General features: G+C 42.8%; 1 protein-coding gene and 1 pseudogene across 5 annotated transcripts in view; both read left to right on the forward strand.

Annotated features, from left to right (window-relative positions):
• The window catches only part of TJP1 (tight junction protein 1), a 274,852-nt gene that overhangs the window by 115,262 nt on the left and 133,526 nt on the right, over window positions 1–26,064 (forward strand). The window lies entirely within an intron of this gene.
• Window positions 17,945–18,538, forward strand: LOC128579792 (MICOS complex subunit MIC26-like; annotated as a pseudogene).

The raw sequence follows: 26,064 nt of genomic DNA on the forward strand, positions 1-26,064 counted from the left end.
AAAAGTACATATCCGATGTGCGGGTCAAATCTGAGTGTACTAATATCTAACAGGTGATGAAAATTAATTAAAGTCTTGATGTGATCCTGTCTCTTTCAGTTAATTATCACCGCAGATTAGCAGACGAGGAAACCAGGCATAGAGTGTAAATTACTGTCAAGGTTAAACAGTGAGACTGTGGTATTTGAACTCAGGTCGTGAACCTCTAAACTTTACCTTCTAACCTACCTTGCTGGACTGTCTGTCTTCAAAGGACACCTCAGTAGCAAAAGGAACAGTCGATGGAGTGAAAAGGCAACCTAAAAAGGGGAGACATATTTGCAAACCATGTGTCTGATAAGGGGTTAATTTCCAAAGGATATAATGAACTCTTACAACTCAATAGCAAAAATACAAATAACCCAATTAAAAAATGGGCAAAGGACTTGAATAGACAGTTCTCCAAAAGAGACCAGAAGGCCAACGGGTATATGAAAACATGCTCAACATCCCTAATCATCCGGGAAATGGAAAGCACACCTGTCAGGATGCCTGCTGTTAAAAAAAAAAGAAGTGTTGGAGGCTTGGTGCCTGTGGATCAAGCAGCTAAGGCGCCAGCCACATACACCAGAGCTGGCGGGTTCGAATCCAGCCCGGGCCTGCCAAACAACAATGACAACTACAACCAAAAAATAGCCAGGCATTGTGGCCGGCGCCTGTAGTCCCAGCTACTTGGGAGGCTGAGGCAAGAGAATCGCTTAAGCCCAAGCGTTTGAGGTTGTCATGAGTTGTGATGCCACAAACCTCTACCCAAGGCGACAGCTTGAGGCTCTGTCTCAAAAAAAAAAAGTGTTGACAAAGACTTGGAGAAAAGAGAGTCCTTCACTGTTACAGGGAATGTAAAGTGGAGCTGCAGTTATGGAAAACAGTATGGAGATTTCCTCAAAAAAAAAAAAAAAAAAAAAAATCTGACCTAGCAATCCACTGTTAGGTATATTTCCAAAAGAGAATGGAGGAGCTTAAAGGATGTCTGTTCTCCAGCACTATTCATAATAGCCAAGATACAAAAACAACCCAACTGTCCATTGACAGATGAATGTATACAGAAAATGTGTTATATACATACAATGGAGTATTATTCAGCTAAAAAACGAAGGAAATCCTGCCATTTGTGACAACACAGGTGACCTGGAGGACACTGCTAAGTGAAGTAAGCCTGTCCCAGAAGGACAAATGCTGCACAGTTCCACTTACTCGAGTTATACACAAATATCATCAAACTCAGAGAAGCAGAGAACACAGTGGTGGTTACCAGGGGTTGCACTGTAGGGGACATGGGGAGCTCAGTTCGAGGAATTTATTTATTTATTTATTTATTTATTATTACTTTTTGAGGCAAAGTCTTACTCTGTTGACCTGAGTAGAGTGCCGTGGTGTCATCACACCTCACAGCAACCACAAACTTTTGGGCTTGAGCATTCCTCTTGCCTCAGCCTCCTAAGTAGCTGGGACTACAGGCACCACCACACCCAGCTAGTTTGTGCATTTTTAGTAGAGATGGGGTCTCTGTCTTGCTCAGGTTGGTCTCGAACTCCTCAGCTCAAGGAATCCACCCACCTTGTCCTCTCAGAGTGCTGAGATTACAGGTATGAATCACCGTGCCGGCTAGTTCAAGGAGTTTAAAAGCTTCGTTTGGCCAGTTTTTAAGAACTGCAAATAACTCGTGCTGATAGCGAACGCTAAGGTATTGCACACTTCAAAATCTGCTGAGGGTAGACCTTAACACACAAAAACACAAAAACCAATACCTCCAAAAGCTAAGGGACGTAAGGAAACTTTGGGAGGCGTGAGATACGTCTGTTACCTTTGTCACGGTAGAAGTTGTATGTGTTCAACCTCATCAAATGGCACACGTTACATTTGTACAGTTCTTTGATACCAATTATACCTCAGTTAAGCTGTTTAAATTAAAAGGAAAACAGAGACCTTGGTTAAGGCTGTTTATTGTTAGTACAGATTTTTTATGGAAAAACAACAAAACGGTTTAGTGTACAAACACAGAAAAGTGGTTAAATAAATTATTGAACCAAGTTGTACCAAGAAAGAAGTGATTGAAGATATGACAGAAGAGGAAAGCAACAGATATTCTATAGTAAAAACGCTTATAATTTTGAAGTTTCATTCAAGTAAGAATTTTTTAAATGTGACATATTTGACATATTTCAGAAGAGCTAACAGTTAAAATAATCCTCATTGCCAGTCTGATACATTTATTTTAATATTATAATTTGGGCCATACCGTCTGGAGAAGGGTGTGCATCTGATGTCACAGTGCTGTCACAACAGTACTGGGGGTCAAGAGTGTGACTGATGGTGGGGACCACAGAGTTCCTGTTACTAGGGTAGAATACTCAGTAGCTCTAAACCATGGACTGATCATTAGTACAGCTGTAGAAATACACACCTAAGAAAAAATTCAAAGAAGGTAAAAAGGCCACTTGAGAATCAAGCTCTTGAGTCTGGGTCCTGGGGAGGCTCCTGGGCAGGGGGCCTGGAGGTCACTGGAGGGAAGCAGGAGGTGGCCCTGTACCCTGGTGCTGAAAACCAACGTGGGTGTACGGGAGCAACCCCAGGCTTGTCACCCAGCTGTTCCCAGCCTTGAGACGGCATGTGGCCTTTCTTAGACATTGCTTCCCTACTGAAACCGTATTTGATATTCTCCTTAACCTATTTTCACCACTTGCACATGAATGTGGGGAGGGGAGGAGCTGGAGAGGCAGGGGCCCTACTTACTGTGCAAGTCACTCTCCTCCCCTCCTCCCCCAGCAGCATCCCTTGTTGGTCCAGGCAGAGTGGGAAACAGATACATATAAAAGGGAAGTCATTTTTTTATTTTTTTAATTTTTTGCTGTTTACATGCACAATTGGAAATTATACATAGCTATGGAACTCTAAAATTTAGGGGCACCTTTCCAAAGAAAGCTTCCAGGGGTCTAGAGATGTTTTTTGTTGGTTTGCAGCTTTCTATTCTAAGAACAGTTTGTTGTCATAAACTGAACTGTTGGCTGTTTTTCTAAAATAAGATTATGTATCAGAATGATCTGACTTATAAAAATAAAGTACTTACTTGAGGATATATCAGCTTCTTCTAAGGATTCACAATGGCTCTCGGGAAAGTCCAGGGGTAACGCACAAGATCAAGTCAGTTTAGATCATATCTGATGAGTCATAAGCAGCTTTAAAAAACAAACAAAAATGTACTTTACTTTTGGGAAAAACGGGCAAATGTTAAGTTTTAAAGAGTCAGGCAAAGTATTTGTTTTTAATAGGAATAATCTTTCATTTTATGTCTTGGAATTAAACACTAAGGCTAATCTTCTAAAATCTTGTGTGTTTGTTATATTGCTTCACCTAAAATTTTAAGAACAATGAATGCTAATTAATGTGATATCCTGAATAACATTAGGTGTAGAATGCTGCCTTGTTAGAGCAAATATAAACTTGACATGTTACACAGAAAATTTTGACAGAAGTAGGGAGAATGTGAGTTAACCCCAAATTTAGAAGCAATGAAATACTTGCGTTTGGGGGCATTTTGGTTAGTGCAGTGATTTTCTTTCTTTCTTTTTTTTTTTTAATTCTTTCCTTTTATTAGACAGTTCAAATGAAGCGGAAAAACAAGAGCAATACAACCCAACTGAAATATACATAGTTGAGCTTAATTTATTCAACAAATTTAGCTAAATTAATGAATGCAAATTTAACTATAGATGCGTCACCTCACGCCATAGAGGTGCAATTTATCCAGCTCCTTCCAGCTCCCCGTTAGGCACCTATAGGTGGATATTTCACAGGCATTGTTGACTCAACAGGTCCAAGATGGAACCCTTGATCTGTCTCCCTCGCACAAATCATTACCTATTTTCTGTGTAGAGGTCAATGGCACCACCATCCACCCAAGTGAAAGTACAGAAGTCATCCTTAACCCCTTGTTCTCCTTCCTGATACACATCTAAGCTAGTCCCAAATCCAGTTTTACCTCTTAACTGTCTCTGTTCCCTTGTGCATTGTTCTCTACTTAACAGCAATGGTCATATTTTTAAAACAATGTACTTAGTAATGTTCTTTGAAAACACAAATCACTTCATGGCCTCACAGTCTCCCTTCCCCACCTCGTACCATTTATTTTCTTCTACACAAGCCACTCTGGGTTTCTTTCAGCCCTGTGGTTCCCATTTTCACCTAGTTCAGTGGTTCTCATTTATCACTTCTGCCATTTTTTTTTTAAAATGTCTAATACAAATATGTCTTCTTTATTGTCCTCGAACTCCAATTCAGAGGTGATCTGGTTTATTTATGCACAATTTTAGAAATACATTGAAAATTCAGTAAAACTAATCATATAAAAGCGATATAACTTGGGCACAATCATACTAGGAAACCTAATGAAGTAGTCAGATGTTGACACCTAATTCTAAGGAATACATTTGAACTTAGAAGAAGGGAGGAGGTCAGAAACCATTTTGTACAAAGAAGCATGAGAAAAAGAAAAAGCAGAGATACGAGTGGACATCAGAATAAAAACTAAAGATATAACAACTTACTTGCATAGAATAAAACCTATTTGTGTATAAGAGACAGAACGAAGTCACCTTAGTTGAAATTAAGATAGCATGCAAGAAAATTTACAGATTACTGAAGCAGAGGAAATGAGGAGATACTATATTCTTTCAGACGAGCTGTAGCTCATACATGAATGTCCGGCGAGACGTTCAAAGTGCAGTGATTTTCAACCAGCGTACCCTGGCGCACCAGTGTGCTCTGAGAGGATCTGAGGTTGGGCCAGGAAAAATTTTAAAGATTTTTTAATTAAATCATTTTCAAAAGATGTTCAAACCACAGTAAACATACTCTTTTTTTCACTCTTTTTTATTAACATAATTTAATTGTGCCACGGGAGTATAACTATAGGCTCAAGTGTGCTGTGAGATAAAAAAAGATTGAAAAACACTGCCCTGGGGGGAAGCTTCACCAGGTCTCATAAATACTTGTGTAAGCAATTAGGAGGTGGTCAGCCTGTCACAGAGGGAGATTTGGGATGATTTCAGGTTCTGGACCAGAGTGTGCTGGTTCTTTAGAGTTGTATTCACAGAACTGCCGGGTACTACACTGCCCTCCAGTTCTCAGAGGAATGGAGGGCTCCGGCAGTCTCTGTAGTTTTTATCATTGAACATTCTCAGGGGCGTGAACTGGGACCACCGACAGACCCGTCTTTGAGCATGTGAAACAACACTGCTCAATAGAATCTCCTGTGCTGTTAAGTGTGGTTGCCTCTAGATACATGGGACTTAAAATGCGGCTTCTGTGTACCTGAAGACGAGAACTTCTAACTTCATGTAATTTAAATTTAAGCAGCCACATGTGGCTATTGGCTACCATACTGGATAGGGCAGGTATAGAGTTTCGGCTTAAGTAACAATTACATTTGGTTATTGGAGATGCCACCCTACAGGGAGGACGGTGACAACTTTCCTCCTAATGTTAGGGAGAACCAAAGTTCACAACCTGCATTTGGGAGAGAATTTTTGGACTTGAACACGGCATATCTTCCACTCAGGATCTGCTTCAGGAATTTGTATAGCAGGTGGGAGAGAGGACTCAGATGAGTTAAATAAGGCTGGCTGTAGTTTTTAATGGTGACAAGGTACTTGAGTAAAATAATATCAAACGAATGAAAACAAAGTTAAAATCACTCATAAAATAATTAAACATTTGCCTTCCCCCTTCTCTGCAGATGGTCATGGTGCCTTTTTGGGCTGTAGGCTTAAAAGTCAGAGTAAAAGGTTTTGCTTGGAGTCCAGACTTGGATTTCAAACTCCTTCTAGGCTTTGCTGGACAACTGATGAATGTGGGCATGTGGAGAGGGGCCCACGTTTAAAGTAATAAGTCCCCAAGGCAGCTCCTGTGGCTCAGTGAGTAGGGTGCCGGCCCCATATACCGAGGGTGTCATGTTCAAACCCGGCCCCGGCCAAATTGCAACAAAAAAATAGCCAGGTGTTGTGGCAAGCGCCTGTAGTCCCAGCTACTCTAGAGGCTGAGGCAAGAGAATCATCTAAGCCCAAGAGCTGGAGGTTGCTGTGAGCTGTGTGATGCCACGGCACTCTACCGAGGGCAACAAGGTGAGACTCTGCCTCTAAAAAATAATAATAATAATAAAGTAAGAAATCCCTATGTAATAGCTCTCATCAGCCCCAGCCGTAGATGTTCAAGACATGCTACGTTCCAGAGAGGAAGGGAGTGACAATCTAACACCCTTCAAAAATTGTTTTAATTGGTATCGTTTCTTGTGGTTATTAGCTCTGTATTTACCCTCATGATCCTGTTTCCTGTGTGTTCATCTCAAAATCAAATGAGCAACACTTTCTAGATAACATTTTTCAGTTTACCTTTAGAAGCGCCGGCTATATTAATGGTTATAATATTGGTACAGCTATGCATTAACCTGTGATGTTTAAAAGCTATTCTTTATTAAATAGGGAATTAAACTTTTTTTGTCCCAAAAGTTTATGATGAAGGATCTAAACAAATAAAAATCTTAAGTTTTAAATTTGTTCAGAATGATGGTTTTGCTCATTGTTTACTCAGAGAATTTCATTAGTGTGGGTTTTGAGGGACCAGCCCCTCTGAGTACACCAAGGCTGTTTTATCAGCCCAGGCAACAAACACAGCAACTTGCTGAGGTTTCTTCTCTTTCATAATGGGGTGGATTCCTTTCTAACCCGGGGTATTGTCTCTGCCTGCTGTCTGCTACAGGATCATCTCATTCGGCTGCTGATGCCAGTCCCGATCATGTCGTCGGACTGAGATGTGTTGTTTGTGAGGCTGGCCCTCCTCCCTCGCTGCGGTGGGGACCGAGTCCCAATGAGCCGAGTGGCTAATTGACTCCGACAGCCCACAGTGGGGACTGTGCAGTGCCCTGCAGCCCGTGCTGATGTGCTGCCTCACTGGCACCCGCAGGCGCTCTCCCCTGCACCCTTGCACCCGCCTTTTCTGAGAGAGAAAACCATGAGACAGGCCTGCTGGCCTAGAACACAGTCTGGTCTTATTAATGCAACCACACTTCCCTTAACTGTGACTGTGTTGATGGTCGTGACAGCCATAAATGGGAAACCTGCAAAGAAACAGGGAATATCTCTGCTGAAGCTCTGAACTATGTAACCAAGAAACTCCCCATGGATGGTACATTATGGGGAGGAGGGGGAGGAGGAGGCAGAAGAGAAGAAAATTGCTTTTATTTCTGTCCCTTTGTTTTCTTTTAATTTAGATTTCTTGAGGCTATTGGGCAAGAGCTATGTCTCATGCTGGACTTTGTGCACTGTCTAACATACTTGTTCTCAGCAAAATGTAAAATAATGAGCTGCAGTTCCATTCACAGAAGAGTGTGTACATTTATCTGGAGAGAAACACTTGTCTGTGTTGAAATGGTAATGGAAAAGGGTACATCCCCTGAGAAGTCCCCCAGACCATGAAGCCTCTGCCTCATCTCAGCAACCCCCGTCGAGTCCTACCCTTGCTTGAAATTGCCCAGATGAGACCATTAATACGGGAAACTGAAAAAGATTGCCTTGATGTTACAGGGGTCCTCAAACTTTTTAAACAGGGGGCCAGTTCACTGTCACTCAGACTCTTGGAGGGCCGGACTATAGTTTAAAAAAAAAACTATGAACAAATTCCTATGCACACTGCACATATCTTATTTTGAAGTAAAAAAGCAAAACAGGAACAAATATAATCACACTGCCTCATGTGGCCCTTGGGCCCTACTTTGAGGACCCCTGACTGGAGAATAGGCCCCCATGTTTTCTCAACATTTCTTATTTGTTTCAAAAAAGCAATTGACTTACCACAAGAGACAGAGTGTCTTGCATACAGAGAGCAGGGCCGTGGCTGGGCTTCAACCTGGGCTCAGGGGGTATGAGCTGCTGCAGGGCCCTGTTGGTCCCTGGCACCTGCGTGAGGTTTGGCTGTGAGGGATGTCACTTTGGGATTTGGGAACTACTAATATCTACAATTAATTTTTTGAAACTTGAAACACAAGAAATCTCTCAAAAGCATTAGGTGTATTTGACAAAATGCAAGCAGTGAGTCGGCCTATTTAATAAAAAGTTCTTTTGCCAAACAGATATCAAAAGAAATGCTTAGAGCTGCTAGAAGTCCCACACTCACACTCCTTTCTTTTGGGGCAGTCTGATTTTGTCCTTCGCCTACAGCCGTGGTTCTCAACCTTCCTAGTGCCTCGATGTATTTTCATTGTTACAAAGGAGTCACGACCCACAGGTTGAGAACCACTGGGCTACAGGCTTGGCTAGCCAGTGGTTCAGTTATCCATTGCTTTAGGGGAAACATGGTTCTTTATCATTCTCTGAGATTTGGGCTGGACTCTGGGAATCCTCAGCCGGCTACACGGCCAAGATGGTTTCCTCATGCACAGGTTGGCACTTCACCGGGGGTGACCTGCATATACCTCCTTGTAAGAAGGCCTCTCCGAGTACCTGGGCTTCCCCACCAGCAAGCCTTCCCTGGGCTGAAGTCTCAGAAGTCTAGTGGCTTCACTTCTGCCCTGGAGGGAGTGGGGGATGGGCACACAGGGGTGACTATCTGAAAGTTTTGCCCCCGGGGATATGGTGGGCATGGGGCAGGGTGTGGGGAGTCAGGCAGGAATGTCATTTTTGGAGATTAGATACCACAGCCAGAAAAACCTGACTCTGTACGTTTTCACATTTCACACTTCTTTAACATTTATTAAACTGTTCTCATTTTACTAGTCCACTCAAAATTTTTGAGGTCTCTCTTTTTTATCTCATTTTTTGTTTTGTATCCTTTTTTAGAACTGTATGGGAAATAACCCAAAAATCGGTTAAAAGTGAGCCTTGAGTTGCTGACAGAAGCTTCTGTTACCAACTTTAAATGCAGTTCAGTGTCTGTTAGAGGAGGACCTTCCCTCTCCTTTGTGCCTGTAAACACACAGCAGTTTTCAGAGTTTCCCTCTGGGAAATGGCTCTGCTCTGCTCCTTAAACCAGCAGGTGAGGAGGCGGCTGGAGGAGGGAAGCCCAGTGCCCTTTGGGGCTGTGCACGAGTTCCCTCCTGACCTTGGGCCGGTCCTCACACGGGCATGGCTTGGGTCTCCTCTCTGTCTGGGCGTATTAGTCAGTAACTGTGTCGGCTTCATTGAGGAGCCTTGTCCTCCTCCACCCTTCTCTGTGCATTGCCCTTCATCTGTGATGCTTCTCTCCAGGCAAGTGTGAGAGATCCGCTCCTGTTTTGCAGCAGGCTCCTGGGAGCACAGGATGTTTTACTGACTTCCTAACGTCCCTGCAGGGACAGTTCTCCTAACAGGAATTGATAAGGGCACGTTATATAAAATCTGCAGGGCAAGCCTTTCCCTTTTAGGTCAGCACTCAGCCGCAAGCTAAAAGACTAATCAACAGAAGCATTTTTCTGTGTTCATTCCAGAGAATTGCCCAGGGGTACAATAAATATAGCCTGCCTGTTTACAGGAACATTGTTATTTAACAAGCTTGTTTCCAAGTTTAGGAGTTTTTGGTTTCTTCAAATCTAACCCAACCTGCTCAATTCCTGAGATTCATTGTTGCCCTGTGTATTGTGAGATAATTTTGCATACTTAATGTGTAAGTAGTTTTTACGTCTCAGATTAACCTTAAATTAATCAAAGGCTTTTATTCTAAAGCCTTTGATCTCTTTCTCCTGTTTCCTTCCTGTCTCTAATCTAGCCACTAGCACTTCCAGTTAGCAGGTCCAGCTCCTTTACACATTCATTCATTCATTCATTCATTTGTTCATTCTTTCAGCAGAAGTCATTTTGAGCACCTGCTCCTGGCAGCGTAAGTTTATATTAGAAAGATGAAAGGGCATGGTCCTGCCTTCAAGGCGGCTGACTCTTACAGAAACAGCACAACACTGTTGGGGAGTGGCCTGGGATATAAGGCGGGGGCTTTGCCTGTTTGATCTGGCTTTGAAGAGATCCCCAGTGGCCTGTGGGACGTGCGGCTTGACCTGGAGTCCAGTGTTGGTGATGAGCCGAGATAACACTGTTTCTTCTGGAACACTGACTGTAGGGGGGAACCTCAGATCACGGGAGTGTGGGGTAACTTCTTTGTGGCTCAGGGATTGTTGAGATAACGTGTTTTCTAAATTTTGATAAATTTTGCCAGATCTCCCAGAAATGTTACATCGAATACATACTCCCTCCAGCAGCACCTCAATGTGCGTTTTCCCAGGCCCTCCGCAGACTTTTGCCAATGTGATAGGTAAATAGACAGTACCTCTACAAATCCCTTAATTTCCAAAAGCCAGCCCTTTGCATCTGTGTTGCAGTTATCTTTCTGTTGGTTGTTTGAGTGTTGTTTCCTGCATGGAAAGGGACCATCCTCTTTGAAATGATTCTCATGTTCATTCTTCACCCAGGCTTTCTCTTATAGCTTCATTTTAACATTTAGGAAATTTGATCCATCTGAAATTAATTTTGGCATAAAAAATGAGATAGGAATCTGGCTTTATTTATTTTTTCTAGGTGGCTACATAGTTGCACTAAACACATTCATCAAGTAATCTCTCTCTCTTTTTTTTTTTTTTTTTTCTTTTCTTGAAGTTTTTGGCCAGGGCTGGGTTTGAACCGGCCACCTCCGGTATATGGGGCCGGTGCCCTACTCCTTTGAGCTACAGGTGCCACCCATAATCTCTTTTCTTGAAATGCTGCCTTTATAGTAACATGCCTTTACCTTTATAACAAACTAAATTCTCTTACATATTTTTAATGCTTTATTGTGATCCATTGATCTGTCTTCTGATTTCTTCTCCAGTTCCAAACTGCCCTAATATTTTTTGAAGCTTCAGAATTAAAACTTTGTTATCTGGGAGGACTAGTTTCTACTCCTCACTCTTCAGATGTTGCCTGTGTTTAAAAAAAAAATCCAAAACTTTCTTTTCAAAGTTTTTCAGACATTGGTAGCAGCAGCAAAATCTTTTATGTCCCCAGATCATGTCTTTAAAGGAAATTTGAAAAAAACTTAAACTGGTGCTATTTTGGTTGGGGTGTTCATTTTCTCAAGAACTACTGGGAACCCAGTGATACCAATGCCAGTCCTCATCGGCTATTTCATTCTCTTATTTCTTCCTTCCCTTTCTTCCTTTTCATGAATGTTTATAGCGTGTTGTTATGTGCTTGCCTTGGGGATTGAGAGGAGGGTCACAAGTTGCTGATTCGTTTATATCACAGTGAGCTTTGCCTGGGCCTGCAGGACTCCCAGTAACACACAGACATTCATGGACCAGTATTAGAGCCTAGGTTGGATTTTATATGACGTCACAATGCCAGAAAAGGGAAAGAAGCCTCCTTAGATCTATTGCTGCATTTTATCTTAAGTGTTTGCTCAGGAATTAGCATCCTCCTAACTGACCAGTTATTTTTAATGCCCGGACAATTACAAAAAGGGAATTAGGAGATACTGCTCTAATCCTTTGCTGATTCTACTTTAAAAATGTTTTTAAAACAAATTTTTCACCCACTGAGACAATCTTCAAAGGAATACACACACAAGGAGCCAATGTAAAGAGAGTGGAGAACTATGTGAAAAACTCCCACGCAGAATCAAGGGAAAGAAACACTTTTCCCTGACATGGGCCTCGGCCTGGGCGGCGTTGGAGCCGCCTGAGGTGAGAGTTGGCACAGAGGCCGGCTGCATGGGGGGAGGGGGCCTGTCCATTTGAATGGACAGGTTTACAGCTTTGCGGGTTGCCTTTTGTGATGGCTATGACCTTAGCAAAACCATAAATTATTCTTTTTTTTCCAGTTGATTTATTTCTTGCTCATAAATTAACATTTGCTCTGTAGTTAAACCATTAAGTTCTAATCCTGGCAGCAAACAAATAGCACGTCGGGTCTGGGTCTCATTCAACTCCTGTGTCCAAAAATGTTCCAGCGTTGGTCAGAAATTGCTTTTCCACCTTTTACATTTTATATAGTGCATCATTTATCGTATTCATCTGACATAGATGTTGTGATTCCAGTTCAGTGGGTTCTGTAGAACACGGAGAGCTCAGGAGGACAGGCCTTCCTGTGCGACGGAAGCCAAAACCAAGGAGGACTCCGTGAGATTCAGACTGAGTGTTCTCAGGGCACTGGATGGTAGCTCCTCTGCGTCCTTGTGTACCTGGAGCCACCTGCTGACTTCCTGGCTGTCGCAGGTCAGGCCAGTCCCTGGAAAGAGCCTGTGGCCCTCCCCCCACAGGTTCCAGACAGCTTACTCTCCAACAAAAAGGCCTCTATTTTCATGAAATACATCTTGCCCCTTCATTTAATTTGTTGTTATCAAAGGCAAATTTTAGGCCTGGTGCGGTGTCTCATGCCTGTGTAATCTCAGCACTCTGGGAGGCAGAGGTGGGTGGATTGCTTGAGTTTACAAGTTTAAGGCCAGCGTGAACAAGAGCAAGACCCTATTCTCCAAAACTAGCCAGTGTTGGGGCGAGTACTTCAAGTCCCAGCTACTCAGGAGGCTGAGGCAAGAGGATCACTTAAGCCCAAGAGTTTGAGGTTGCTATGAGCTATGATGCCATGGCACTCTACCAAGGAGGACAAAATGAGACTGTCTCAAGAAATGAAAAAAAAAAAAAAAAGGCAAATTTTCAATGTATCAAAAACATTGGAATGCTTTCCAAACATTAAGTGATATTATTTTCTGGTGTGACATTTGACTTACACAAAAGCAGCCTGTTTTTTCCTGCATAAATATATGCTAAGGACAGCTTTTGTGATTCAATAAATAAGATCCCACACAAATTCCACACGACATGCTGTGTGGGGAACTCACTTCATAAGATGAGGAATGCTGCCTCCTTGTTTCCCAGTCAGGGCCGAGTTTTCATCCTGCCCCGCATATCCCCAAACTGTGTTCAAATACAGAAATGATGTATTTAAGCCTGTTGATTAAAAAAAAGGACGTTTTCTCTTCATAGACAAAACATATCTTTTCTTGCAGTGAACCTTTATGTTCTGGAAGGATGAAGGCAAGCTCTAAATATAGTTAGTGACTTAAGCGAATGCTAAATTTGCCAGGGAAAATGTGTTGAAATTTGGGTGGGTGTTGCCAGAAGGAACAGGAACGTGGTGGGCAGGACCAGGTGACATGGGATAAAGTCATGTCAGACATAAACACAAATTTCAAAGAGAAGTTTTAACAGAGAATTAATACACTGCTATTTTTGAAAAGAAAAAGGTGTCAAATCACTGAAAGAAAAAGAAAAAAAATGCTTAAAGCTGTATTTACATCAAGGTTGTGTCAGCTCTGTTTCCTCTCGTCCAAGTGCTCATGATGAAAGTATGCCTTTGAGATTGTTAATTGCAGATTTACTTCTGTCTCCTGACAATCAAGGGTGGAAAGTTTTTTAATAGTCTATGTCCCCTTGGGTAGCGCCTGTGGCTCAATGGAGTAGGGTGCCAGTCCCATATGCTAGAGGTGGCGGGTTCAAACCCAGCACCGGCCCAAAAAAAAAAAAAAAAAACCTGCAATAGTCTATGTCCCCAGTTCCTAGTCTGTTGACTTGAATTGCTTTGAGAAAAAAATGGGTGCACGTTTCTCTTGTGCCTTCTGCTTCTGTCTTCTTAGCTGTTCTGTTTGTCTCTCCAACCTGCCCCTCGCTCTCTCACACTCGCCTTTCTGTGAGTCCCCAGCTTCTAGCAGGCCCATGTTGTTTGGGGTCCTTCAGGTCCCCTCAGACCTCGCACATAGAGGTTTCTTGGTGCATAAACATCTCTGCTAACCCCCCTTTGCTGCCAAAGCTTCTCAGGATAGTAGTGCCGCTCTGGATGTATGAAAGAGGATTTCAAATGTTTTATTCATTGCACAAACTCAATTCACTTATATGACGTGTATTTGTCAAAATAATTTATAAAACTAAAAGCAAAGGATGGGCCTTCCTGTGCCCAAGAACAGAGGTCACCCTTCTAAACATGCTCGTGTTCTAAACTCCCCCACGGTTTAACAAATACAGCAACATTCCTCCATGTACAAGTCAATCCAAAGTTAAAAGAAGCAGCTCTTGATTTGAAGAAGACTATTATTTTGAGGTTGCAGCCGACCTGGCAAGGTAAAATTTTCGATAAGATAGGGTAGAATAAACAATGCAGAATTGATAATAACATTAAAAAAAAAAAAACAGCTTAATTCCTCCTGCTCTTAGGTTTTTAAATCCATGCTCTTTGCTGATATCTCTGTGGCATTTACTACTGTCAGTAACAGCTCAAAGAGTATTTCTCATGCTGTGAGAGGCATTGGTGATGATTGTGTAGCTAAAACTAAGAAAAACAACCTATTTTTGTCCTTGAATAGTTTCCTGGTCTTGTTAGAGATTGCCTTATCCTGTTAAAGTTCATTCGTAGATTTCCAACTCAAGCAAATGGTGAAGACTTTGGCTCACATGAACTTTCATGGTTTCTTGAACCTTCAGATGGCGAGTTGGAGGGGTCCTGTTTGTTACTCCTAGAGAAGGAGAAAAAGATTATTTTAAGCCTTCTGAATTCAGTTATTGTTTGCCTTTTTAAATATAACTTTTGTTTTAATTTTATAAAAGAGTTTTGCAAACAGAATATAGGTGTTTGTAAATAAAAAGAAAAAAGAAAAGAAATAGTAAATAGCATATGAATGTTCACCACGTAGTACCCAGTAAAGCCAAGAAAAAAAGCACGCCAGCTTTAAAGGATTTGGAGGAGAGAAAGTACCTGTAAGGCTAACCTGATAAAAAATGTGAGAATAGTGATAAGACAGGCAGGAACTAGAAAACACAATACCAGCCCCACAAAAAGCTCTTGAAACCCTCAGAGATCAGCTTCCGGGTTCTTTCCTCTGCTGCCTTTACTCCCCTCTGGATGAGAGCCCTTTGGAATTGAACCTGGCCCAGAAGCCTGTGAGTATCTAGAGCTGCTGACAGTGGAGACCCAGGCAGTTCTCAGGGGCAACCACCTCCCATGGGCCAGCAACCTCCTCAAGCTCCTGGGTCACTAATCTAAATGAGGTGCACTGCCCCTCCCTGCAGGGACCTTACCCTTTGAGTAAAGACTTGGGTGAATTCAAAAGAAAACAAGTTACCATATTGGAACTAGGGTGTGTCTTTTTAATGTTGAGGGATACAAAATCATTTGGGAGATGTCCATTTAAGACAAAAATACTACCATATCATCAGCTAGCACCAGAATCCTCAAACAGCTTTGGGAAAATTGAAGCCTGTGGTTTGAAGGAATCTTTGCCATCCCAGAGAACTGGTAGATGTGTTTTCCAAAGCTTCAGCAGGAAAGAAAATACAGTTCATAAGACATTTTTAAAACTGATGTATTTTTACCATGGCCTTGAGAGGCCATAACTAGGAGTGTTCAGAGTAGCAAACTCAGCAAAAGCTTTATCATCCTTCTGGGGATGGGTGTGGTTAGGCACGCTGAATCCAGAGATTAGTTTGGTCCTCTATTCTCTACCACCAAAGAGCAGTCAGTGTCAGTCAGCCCACTTCAAAAAATCTTCCTGGGAGTATGTGTTCTTTTCTCCCTCTCCACCAGGGCCAGGCTGGTAATATAATGGGTGCCTCTGCCTGGGCCAGCTGAAGGAAGGAGTGCTGGGGTTGTGACATGCCAGAAAGACCTTGTCTCTGCCTCCTCCCCAATGAGGTATTTAATTTCATGAGGTTTTAAAAGCACTGTTCTGAAAACTGCATCTGACAACTGCTTGTGGTCCGAGGACTCTTCTAGGCTCAACATGAACTGTTGTAAGAACCTCCTGAGCACTTCCCCCACATCCCCCATGCTCCCTCTGTGACCCATCATTCATATCGCCAGCAATCATAGTTCTAAAGCACAGATCTGGTGGCACCATCTCCCTGCTATAAAAACCCCTGCCGACTTGAGAAGGGCAAGCTCAGCCTGGTGTTCAGCTGGCCTGCAAGGGCCTCCCAGTGTAGCTGTGCTCAGCTTCATCCCTGTCTCCTGATGGCCCCACTTCCCTGCTGTGTCCTGCAACATTCCAGTCTCCATGCTTCTCTAAATGAGATTTTTATTATTATTTATTTATTTATTTTGCTTAGCATGACCCTCCCTGATGAATCTTAGCTTAAATCACCAGGCAGTTTCTTAATTAGTCCCTTCATTCTGCTCCCACCTTCCTTTGTATAAATTTCTGTGATAGGTTCTGAACACCCACGTTTAATGTTTGTCTCCCCACTAGACTGACACATGCTGAAGAATAGGAGCTGAGTTTTCTCCTTCTCTGAATTTTCCTTCATTCCAAACACAGAGTAATTTTAACGTAAGCTCTCCAGGCCTAAATTTTCTTTTCTGTAAAATGAAGATGTTAGACTAGAATCCAGTGGTTCTTAACTAGAGGTGCACAATCAGATCAATGGGCGTTCAGCTGATGATGCTGGAAAACTGTGTCGCAGCCACAGGAATGATCCTATGGGAGACACGGAGTGACAGTAGGAGCCGCAAGATGGGAGGCTCCAGGTGATAAGGGATCGCCAGGCTTGCCAGGAGAACGTCTTGTTCTCAGCAATTCTCAGATGAGTTCTGAGATTGGCAACTGTTATAGTACGTATGATTTATAATTCTCTACATGTTACTGTTAAGTGTAATGCTCAATCCTCTACAAAACTGTATGTCCACACAGGAGGGAATAAAGGGGGAACCTTGCCAGCCAGGTGGTGTCCACGCCTGTAATCCTAGCACTCTGGGAGGCCGAGGCGGGTGGATCATTTGGGCTCAGTAGTTTAAGATCACCCTGAACAAGAGCGAGATCCTGTCTCTACTAAAATAGAAAAACTAGTCGGGTGTGATGGCAGGTGCCTATAGTCCCAGCTGCTCGGGAGTCTTAAGCAAGAAGATCGCTTGAGCCCAAGAGTTTGAGGTTGCTGTGAGCAGGATGCCATGGCACTCTGCCCAGGGCACAGAGTGAGACTCTGTTTCCAAAAGAAAAAAAAAAAGAAGAAGAAGAATTTGGACCCCTGCCTTATACCATGTGCAAAAAGTAACTCAAAATGGGCTATAGACCCAAATGTAAGAGCTAAAACTATTAAGACTCATAGGTGAAAACACAGGAGTGAATCTTCATGACCATGGATTAAGCAGAAGTGACAAAGAAGAAATAAATACATTGGACTTCATCACTGCTAAAAATGTTTGTGCTTCACAGGATACCATCAATAAAGTGGGAAAGAACATTTGCAAATCAAGTATCTAATAAGTGTCTAATATCCAGAATTTATAAAGAACTCTTAGAAATCAATAATAAAAGAACAAGCCAACTGGAAAATGGCAAAGGATTTGAATAAATACACCTCCAAAGACAACATAGAAATGAGAAATGAGCATATACAGAAATGTCTGGCATCAGTCAGTGTCGGGGAAGTGCCAGTCAGAACCACAATGAGCTGCCACGGCACACCTGCTAGGATGGCTGTTATCAAAAAGATGAATAACCACAAGTGTTGGCAAGAATGTGGAGAGATTGGAACCCTCGCGCGTGCTGCTGCCAATGGGAAATAGTGCAGCTGCTGTGGAAAGCAGTTTGCAGTTCTGTGTTAAAACAGTTCTTGTATGATGCAGCAAGTCCATCTCTCGGAGGGCACCCATAGGCCTGCAAGCATTTGTCCTCACAGAGGAGCGTGCGCAAATGCTCACAGCACTGCAGGCACACCTCAGAGATGCTGCCAGTTTAGTTCAAAGCCATGATAAAGCAAATGTCGCAAGAAAGTGAGTCACATAAGTTCTTGGTTTCCCAGTGCATATAAACGTTACATTTGTGCAACATGTAATCTGTTAAGTATGCAATAGCTTTATGTTTAAGAAAATCTATGTGTATACCTTAATTTAAAAATACTGACCCTGCCGGAGCCACCACTACCAGAGACATGTTTAAGGTACTTCAGAGGTCCGTCGGGCCGGCCAGCCTGAGCCTGCTCACCTTCAAGTCTTTGCAGCACCAAAAAAGGACTCACCCCCCACAAATTCAATGAAGATTAATGAGCTTTCACTCTACTATGTTCCTGAGGGTCAATCCAAATATGTGGAGAAGCCAAGGACTCAACTCGAAGAAAGCGTCTCACAGCTGGGAAATCACTGCTAGCCATATACAAGTTGGAGTTGGGAAACATACTCCCAAACTAAGCCCAAGATGCAAAGTTTGTTCAATTGGGGTTAGACAGCTATGAATATCTCCAACATGCCCCTCCTGGGTTTTTCCCAAGACTTAGTGTTCTTGGTTTCTCTGGCCTTGGTGGACTTCTTTTGGCCAGAGGTTCAAAAGTAACGAAGCTGGTGTATCCACCTGGTTTCATGGGATTAGCTACCTCTATCTACTGTCCACAACAAGCCTTCGCATTTGTCCAGGTCGGTGGGGAGAAATTATATGATGGGGTTTGCGAGGATACAGAGTCGTAGAAGATTTGTGGAAGAAGAACTTTCAAAAGCTAGGAAATGTGAAGAATTCGCCTGGAAATGAGTAGAAAACTCCACGCTGTGCCCATTTTAATCAGGTATAGGTAAATATTGGAAACTTCACACAGTAAATCAATTATTTCTACAGACAAATGGCAGAGAAGTCAGTATTGAATGTATTAAACTGGCATTCTTCACCAGGAAAAACTATACCAGGCCTCTGTTATCTTGGGTGATACCGTCCTACAAGCAAACTAATCTGAAATCCTGTCATCTAGAGATAATGTATAAGCCTAAGAATTCTTCATTCTCATTTGCTATTTATGTACATAATTAAAATCCAAGTTAAAAAAAAAATAGTTTAGGCCAGGTGCTGTGGCTCACTCCTGTAATCCCATCACTCTGGGAGGCCAAGGTGGGAGTTTGAGACCAACCTGAGCAAGAGACCCCCATTTCTTCCTTCCTTCCTCCCTCCCTCCTTCCTTTTCTTTTCTTTTCTTTCTTCTTTTTCTCACTTTATCGCTCTCAGTAGAGTATCATGGCATCACAGCTCATAGCAACCTCCAACGCCTGGGCTTAGGCGATTATCTTGCCTCAGCCCCCTGACTAGCTGGGACTACAGGCACCCACCACAACGCCCAGCTATTTTTTGGTTGTTGTTGCAGTTTGGCTGGGGCTGGGTTCAAACCAGCCACCCTCAGTATATGGGGCCAGCGACCTACCCACTGAGCCACTGGTGCCTCCTGACACCCCCATTTCTACTAAAAATAGAAAAACTAGCTGGATGTTATGGCAGGCACCTGTAGTCCCAGCTGCTTGGAAGGCTGAGGCGGGATTGCTTGAGCCCAGGAGTTTGAGGTTGCTGTGAACTATAATCCAAGTGTTAATCAACTAAAAAAATGACAAGCAAATTGTGGTATACTGTTCAGCCACAAAAAGGAATGGAGTGCTGATACATGCTGTAGCGTGGATGAACCTTGAAAACATCTTGCTAAATGAAAGAAGCCAGTCAAGGAAGGCCATCCAGAGCAGTAGTCCATCCGTGTGAAGTGTTCAGAGTGGGCAAATTCACAAACCAGAGAATACACTAGTGGTTGGGGGGCGGGGAGAGTAATGACTGCTGACTGAGTGGTTGGAAGCTCTTTACGAGGCAGTGGTGGTGACCGCCTGACTCTGTAAATACACGAAACACCACTGAATGTATACTTTAAAAGGGAGGATCTTCTGGTATATGAATTTAGCTCGATAAAGCTGGTTTAAAAAAAATGTTTGAAAGGCTTCTCTAAAACATGTGGCATCTTCTGCCCTGTTGTGATTTAGTACCATCCTACAAGCAAACTGGACGGGTGATACCGTCCTACAAGCAAACTAATCTGAAATCCTGTCATCTAGAGATAATGTATAAGCCTAAGAATTCTTCATTCTCATTTGCTATTTATGTACATAATTAAAATCCAAGTTAAAAAAAAATAGTTTAGGCCAGGTGCTGTGGCTCACTCCTGTAATCCCATCACTCTGGGAGGCCAAGGTGGGAGTTTGAGACCAACCTGAGCAAGAGACCCCCATTTCTTCCTTCCTTCCTCCCTCCCTCCTTCCTTTTCTTTTCTTTCTTCTTTTTCTCTGGAAGGCGTCTAAGGCTCCAAAAGCCTCCAAAACTTTTATGTCTTGATAAACATAACTTCTAACTCTAGTGGGAAAATTCGTGTTATCCTAGGGCAAGCATGAAGCATCTTTGAGGTTTTCAAGTACAGCTGTGCAAATCCAAGAGTATCTCTTGATGACTTGTATAGGGAATGGACAGCGGATGTGTCCTGTAATTACATCCTGCCATCTGGAACCGGGGAAGTGGAGGGCAGGAAGAAAAGGCACAATAATGTGAAAACAGTAAAGCAGGGGGCTGTCCGAAGGGCAGCAGAGTCTGGGGTGTGGTCAGGGCTGGGCTGGCAGAATCTATGTGCTCTGATCCCAAGCAGTCTGCCAGAAACTCCAGGCAATAGGATGGGCCTTCCTGGGCCCAGAATGGAGGGTGCCCAGGTAAGAAAGCAGAGCGGTTGGCTGCCCATGTGGAAGTTCCCATCTCCAGCCCCTGTTTCTGGAAGTGGCTTTGAAGTGGGTCCTCAGAGCCATCAGGTTCACACTTCCTGAGTGTGGGTGGAAGTCTTAATTGGAGGAAAAGTCTGAAAATCAGGGAGGCGATTCAGGAATTACAAATGAATATTCTCAACCGTGCCTTCTGTAGCGTGTACTAACAGTGTTAATGAAGAGAATTCTCGGAAGGGCAAGAAAAAAATCTCAGGGCGAAGCTGTTTTCAGTTTCAGCTCAGAATTTGTGGAAAACTTCTGGTAACGAGGAGGACAGACTGAGAAGGTGGTGGAAACCGAACCCCCCCATTTACCTCTTACGGCTCACCCCCAATCCTGAGTGACTCCTCCGCAGTTGTCACAATGCACAGATGGTCCAGTTCCTTATGTAACATTGTGTCATATTTGCATATGACCCCCATACATCCCCTTGAGTCATCTCTAGGTTACTTACAGTACCTACTACAATGTAAATGGCATGTGAGTGCTTGTTACACTGAATTGTTCGGGGAACAAGGGCATATTTCCAGTATAGATGCAGCCATCCTGAATCCACGGATATAGAGGGCCAGCTGTACTTCCATGGTTTTATTTTTTATTTTTAAATCTCTTTTTTCTTTTCTTCTAGAGATAGAGTCTCACTCTGTTGCCCAGGCTGGAGTGCAGTGACATCACCAGCCTCAGAGTTCTGGGCTCAAGTGATCTGACTGTCTCAGCCTCCCAAGTAGCTAGGACTACACGCACCCACCAGTGAGCCTGGTTCCATTTTCTTTTGTTTGTTTTTAAAGTTTTTTTTTTTTTTTTTTGTGGTTTTTGGCCGGGGCTGGATTTGAACCTGCCACCTCCGGCATATGGGACCAGCGCCCTACTCCTTTAGCCACAGGTGCCACCCTGTTTTTTTTTTTTTTTTTTTTTAGAGACAGGATCTCACTATGTTGCCCAGGCTAGTCTCAAACTTCTGGCCTTAGCTTTCCAAAGTGCTGGGATTTCAGGAGTGAGCCACCATGCCCAGCCCTTTTAAAATCTTTAATCCATCTGAAGTTTATTTCTGCCATAAGGTAATAATATAACTTTATAATTTCAGAACATCTCCATCACCCCCCAAAGACCCTCATATCCATTAACATTCTCTCCCTATTCCCCCACCTCAGATCTCTGACATCCACCAATCTGCTTTGTCTCTGTGGATTTGCCCATTCTGAACATTTAAATACAAGAGTGCAATGTATGTCCTTTAGTGTTTTAGCATAATGTTTGCAAGATTCATCCATGTTGTACTATGTATCAGTATTTCATTCCTCCCTTTTAAGTTTTTTTGTTTTTATTTTTTTATTTTTGAGAAAGAGTCTCACTCTGTCATCCTTGGTAGAGTGCTGTGGCATCATAGCTCACAGCAACCTCCAATTCCTGGGCTCAAGTGATCCTCTTACTTCAATCTCCTGAGTAGCTGGGTCTACAGGGACCTACCAGAATACCTGGCTATTTTTTCTAATTTTAGTAAACGCAGGAGTCTCCCTCTTGCTCGGGCTGGTCTTGAACTCAAGCAGTCCACCCACCTCAGCCTCACAGAATGCTAGGATTACAGGTGTGAGCCACTACACAGAGCCAGTCCTCCCTTTTTTAAATTTGTGGGGGTTTTAGAGATGGGCTCTTGCTATTGCTCAGGCTAGACTTCAACACCTGGGCTCACGTGATCTTTTCTTCTCCGTGTCCCAAGTAGGGACACCTCCACACCTGGTTTCTCTCCTTTTTATGGCTAAACAGTAGTCTGTTGTATGAATATGCTGTATTTTATTTATCTATCAATTGGTGGACATTTGTGTTGTTTCTACTTTTTGGCTCTTATGAAATAATGCTGCTGTGAATTCACGTTTGCATACAAGTTTCTGTATGGATATATATTTTCGTTTCTCCTGGTAAATACCTACAAGAGGTATTCCTAATATCTAATTTGAAATTTTGTATAACTGCCAAACTGTTCTCCAAAGCAGCCAAGCCATTTCACGTTCCCACCAGCAATGTATGAGGGTTCCAGCTTCTCTGCATCCCTGGAAGTGCTTGGTTTTGTCAGTCTTTCTGATCACAGTCGTCCTTGTGGGTGTGAAAGGGCCATCTCAAGGTTTCGATTTGCATTTTCCTAATGAGCATCTTCTCATGGGTTTAATGGCCATTTGTGTATCTTCTTTAGAGAAATTTTTTTTTTTTTTTGTAGAGACAGAGTCTCACTGTACCGCCCTTGGGTAGAGTGCCGTGGCGTCACACGGCTCACAGCAACCTCTAACTTTTGGGCTTACGCGATTCTCTTGCCTCAGCCTCCCAAGCAGCTGGGACTACAGGCGCCCGCCAAAACATCCAGCTAATTTTTTTTTTTTTTTTTTTTTTTGTTGCAGTTTGGCCGGGGCTGGGTTTGAACCTGCCACCCTCGGCATGTGGGGCCGGCGCCTCACTCACTGAGCCACAGGCGCCGCCCCTTTAGAGAAATTTTTAATCGAATTCTTTGCCCATTTTAAAACTGGGTTAACTTTTTATTTGAATTGTAAGGTCTCTTTATTTGCTCTTTAAGTATCTTTTACTTTTTTCCGCTGTGAGATTTTAGTGCTTGTCCTTCTCACTCTAAGTAAACTTACTAGATACCGCAGATATCAATCCTGTTTCTGTTTTATTTTCTCTTGTTTATTTGTCTTTTGATTTTTGTGGCATCTATTAATTTGATAAGGTACGATTTATCCATCTTTGTCTTTTTTGGCTTGTTCTGTTGCATTTAAGTCTTTCTCTCCTCCTTCCCCACCCCCCACCTCCAAATCTGATCAGTTTTCTCTTCTGTCACCTGGTTTATTTGTTCTTTAATTTTAAACATTTAACTCTTCAGTTAATTTGTAATGTATTTTCATAGATGGTGTGATATAGGATCTATTGTTTCCCTGCCCACTACCCCCCATCCCCAATTGCTAGTCCATTGTCCTTATGAAGTTTATTGATTTGGAATTCTCTTTCCCGTTGCTGGCTTTCCCATTCTCTTATGTGGTTTATTTCTCTGTTACTTATTCTGATTCTTTTTGCTGTGTTCTCCCTTATGTTTTAATATTTTTACCTTTACATCATGTTTCAGTATTTATTTAGATCTTGTGATCATCACACCCATTCGGTTATAATCTTTCTCACTAGATTTTAAAAAAATTATTGCTATAAAATAGTTGTATATATTCTGGGGATAAAAGTGATATTTTGATACACACATGTAAGGTATATTGATCAAATCAGGGTGGCTGGGATATCCCTCACCTCAAACATTTATCTTTTCTTTGTGTTGGGATCTCACTAGATTTTTATAGCAGTTATACTTTGGAGTCATTTGATTAAGTTCCCTCAAAAAACGTACTTGGGATTTTTTTCATTGTGAGAGTTTAGTGTTCGCACCTGAGCTGCTGAGCTGCAGGTGCAGAGCCATCTCTTCCAGTCTCTGGTGTCCACCCCGGCATTCTTTGACATGCGGCCTCATCTCTCCAGTGTTTACCTCTGTCTTCATGTCACCCTGTCCTCTTCCTCTGCCTCATTGAAACATCTTCCTCTGCCTCCGTCTTCTAAGGGAACATACTGCTGGACATACGGCTGAGCCAGCAAACCCGAACCCCTAACTTACATCCACAGAGACTCTTTTTCCAGTAAGGACACCGCACAGGTTCTGGGGCAGATTTTCAACCAGTGTGCCCCCGCACCTGGTGTGCCATGAGAGGATCTTAGGTCTTAGGATCTTAGGTCTGCCTCAAAACTTTTTTTTTTTTGTAGAATCTCACTTTATGGCCCTCGGTAGAGTGCCGTGGCCTCACACAGCTCACAGCAACCTCCAACTCCTGGGCTTAAGCGATTCTCTTGCCTCAGCCTCCCAAGTAGCTGGGACTACAGGCACCCGCCACAATGCCCGGCTATTTTTTTGGTTGCAGTTCAGCCGGGGCCGGGTTTGAACCTGCCACCATTGGTATATGGGGCTGGCGCCTTACTGACTGAGCCACAGGCGCCACCCTGCCTCAAAAATTTTTAAAGATCATTAATTAAACTATTTTCAAAAGAATCTCAAAGCACATTAAATATATTCTTTTTTTTTTTTTTTTTTTTTTTTTTGCAGTTTTTGGCCCGGGCTGGGTTTGAACCCACCACCTCCGACATATCGGACCGGTGCTCTACTCCGTTGAGCCACAGGCGCCACCCTATATTCTTTTTTTTTTTTTTTTTAACACTGTCCTTTCTATTTTATTTATTTATTTATTTATTTTTTGTAGAGACAGAGTCTCACTTTACTGCCTTCAGTAGAGTGCCATGATGTCACAGGACTCACAGCAACCTCTAGCTCTTGGGCTTCAGTGATTCTCCTGCCTCAGCCTCCTGAGCAGCTGGGACTACAGGCGCCCGCCACAACGCCCAGCTATTTTTTGGTTGCAGTTCAGCCGGGGCTGGGTTTGAATCCGCCACCCTTGGTATATTGGGTTGGCGCCCTACTCACTGAGCCACAGGCGCCACACTATTTTTTTTTTTAACATAATTTAAGTGTGCCATGGAAGCTTAACTATAGGTTGAAGTGAGCCATTAGATAAAAAAGGTTGAAAAGCACTGATCTAGGGGTTAGGATGTATCTCAGTGGGGACCATAACCCCACTACAGATGCCATCCTGAAGTTACTAGTGAGCAACCAGATCTCTTGTGTCTCATGTTTTGTTGGTACTTCTGTATTTGTTTGCTATTTGTTTTCTATATGGTTTATGAAATATTGCATTTATACATGGGTCGGCGCCTTTTTGATAAAAGATACATTTTCCAAGTAATTTCATTTGAAAATAATGTAGTGACAGAGTGGCTTTGTCCTTTTTGCATTTCTTTCTGTTTCTTTCTTTTTTTTTTGAGACAGAGCTCACAGCAACCTCCAACTCCCGGGCTCAACCGATTCTCCTGCCTCTGCCTCCCAAGTAGCCGGGACTACAGGCGCCCACCACAACGCCCAGCTGTTTTTTGGTTTCAGCCGTCATTGTTTGGTGGGCCGGGCTGGATTCGAACCCACAAGCTCAGGTGTATGTGGCTAGCGCCCTAGCTGCTTGAGCCACAGGCACTGAGCCATTTTTGCATTTCTTATAGATCGAGTGAAAGTGCAGTTTTCTGAGGCAGGATTTGTGGAAATCTGGTGGTGGTGTGGTGAGGCACAGCAGCCATCCACTAAAAATGTACACACACACCCCAGCTCCTTACCTGGTTTCCCTCTTGAGAAAACCCACCCCATCGTTCCATTTCCATGTGACACAGACCAGCTTGGTGCGAGTCATCCGCAACAAAGGATGTTTATTCAGAAGGTTTAGGTTTTGATATAAGGAAGTTGCCTTTAGGATCTTGAAAATAAGCTCATTTGGTAACTTTGTTAAATTGCATTTTATAGAGCTTTGAATTTAAAAGTATTCTTTATTTGTTTTACTTTTGATGTGTTGATAAGTAACCACAGGACATCAATTCCTCTTATTCAATTTTTATG

The sequence above is a fragment of the Nycticebus coucang genome, chromosome 2 (genome assembly GCF_027406575.1).
Source record: "Nycticebus coucang isolate mNycCou1 chromosome 2, mNycCou1.pri, whole genome shotgun sequence".
Taxonomy (NCBI): Eukaryota; Metazoa; Chordata; class Mammalia; order Primates; family Lorisidae; genus Nycticebus; species Nycticebus coucang.